Source organism: Nicotiana tomentosiformis, chromosome 6, assembly GCF_000390325.3.
Source record: "Nicotiana tomentosiformis chromosome 6, ASM39032v3, whole genome shotgun sequence".
Lineage (NCBI taxonomy): Eukaryota > Viridiplantae > Streptophyta > Magnoliopsida > Solanales > Solanaceae > Nicotiana > Nicotiana tomentosiformis.
In genome coordinates, this window is record NC_090817.1 from 32,939,821 (window position 1) to 32,941,777 (window position 1,957).

The window sequence follows — 1,957 nt, forward strand, 5'->3', positions numbered from 1 at the left end:
ACTTATTCCTATGTGTCATCTTATTTTGCTCCATATTTGGGTGTATCATGTGTTCTTTGAGTTATCCTGTCTATGTGTCTACACCTGTGGGAGATTCTATTGTTATTGACCATGTGTATCGATCGTGTTTAGTTATTCTTGGTGGTTTTGAGACCATAGCCGATCTATTGTTGCTCAGTATAGTAGATTTTGATATTATTTTGGGCATGGACTGGTTGTCACCCTATCATGCTATTCTCGATTTTCATGCCAAGACTGTGACGCTGGCTATGCCAGGATTACCACGGATAGAGTGGAGAGGTTCTTTAGATTATATTCCTAGCAGGGTTATCTCATTTCTAATGGCTCAACGTATGGTTAAGAAGGGGTGTAATTCTTATCTAGCTTTAGTGAGGGATACCCGTATTGATACTCCTATTGTGGAGTCAATTCTGGTAGTGAGGGATTATCCAGATGTATTTTCGGTGGATCTTCCAAGCATGCCGCCCGACAGGGATGTCGATTTTAGCATTAATTTATTACCGGGCCCTCTGCCCATTTCTATTCCACCCTATCGTATGGCCCCAACAGAGTTGAAAGAGTTAAAGGAGCAGTTGAAAGAGTTTCTTGATAAGGGCTTCATTCGGCCTAGTGTGTCGCCTTGGGGTGCTCCAGCCTTATTTGTAAAAAAGAAGGATGGTTCTATGCGTATGTGTATTGATTATCGCTAGTTGAACAAGGTTATAATGAAAAACAGGTATCCATTGCCATGTATTGATGACCTATTTGATCAGCTACAGGGCGCCAGCGTGTTCTCTAAGATTGACTTGCGTTCAGGCTATCATCAGTTGAAGATTCGGGAGCCAGATATCTCGAAGACTGCCTTCAGGACTCGATATGGTCATTACGAGTTCCTTGTAATGTCATTTGAGCTGACCAACGCCTCAGCATCATTCATGCACATGATGAATAATGTATTTCAGCCATATTTTGACTCATTCGTCATTGTGTTTATTGATGACATTCTGGTGTACTCCCAGAGCCGCGAGGATCATGAGCAGCACTTGAGGACCGTGCTCCAGACCTTGAGAGAAAATAAGTTATATGCAAAATTTTCAAAGTGTGAATTCTGGCTTGATTCGGTAGTATTTTTGGGCCATGTAGTGTCGAGTGAGGGGATCAAGGTAGATCCGAAGAGGATTAAAGCAGGGAAGAGTTGGCCCAGACCGTCTTTAGCTACAAAGATCCGGAGTTTTCTTGGTTTGGCGGGGTATTACCATGGATTTGTAGAGGGTTTCTTATCTATTGCAGTACCTATGACCAGATTGACCTAGAATGGTGCTCCGTTCAGGTGGACGGAGGAGTGTGAGGAGAGATTTCAAAAGCTCAAGACAGCTTTGACTATAGCTCCAGTGTTGGTGTTGCCTTCGGGTTCGGGGTCTTATACTATATACTGTGATGCATCGCGTATTAGTCTCGACGCGGTGTTGATGTAGGACGGTAGGGTGATTGCCTACGTGTCTAGACAGCTGAAGGTGCATGAGAAGAACTATCCTGTCCACGACCTCGAGTTAGCAGTTATTGTTCATGCCTTGAAGATCTGGCAGCACTATTTGTACGGTGTCCCTTGTGAGGTTTATACCGACCACCGGAGTCTACATCATCTGTTCAAACAGAAGGATCTTAACTTGCAGCTACGGAGGTGGTTAGAGTTGCTTAAGGACTATGATATCACCATTCTATATCATCCCGAGAAGGCCAATGTGGTGGTTGATGCCTTGAGTTGCAAGGCAGAGAGCTTGGGCAGTTTAGCATATATACAGCTGGTAGAGAGGCCATTAGTGTTGGATGTTCAGACCTTGGTAAACCAGTTTGTTAGATTGGATATTTCTGAGCCGAGCCGAGTTTTGGATTGTGTGATTTCTCGGTCTTCTCTTTATGATCGTATCAGAGAGCGTCAGTACGATGACCCCCATCT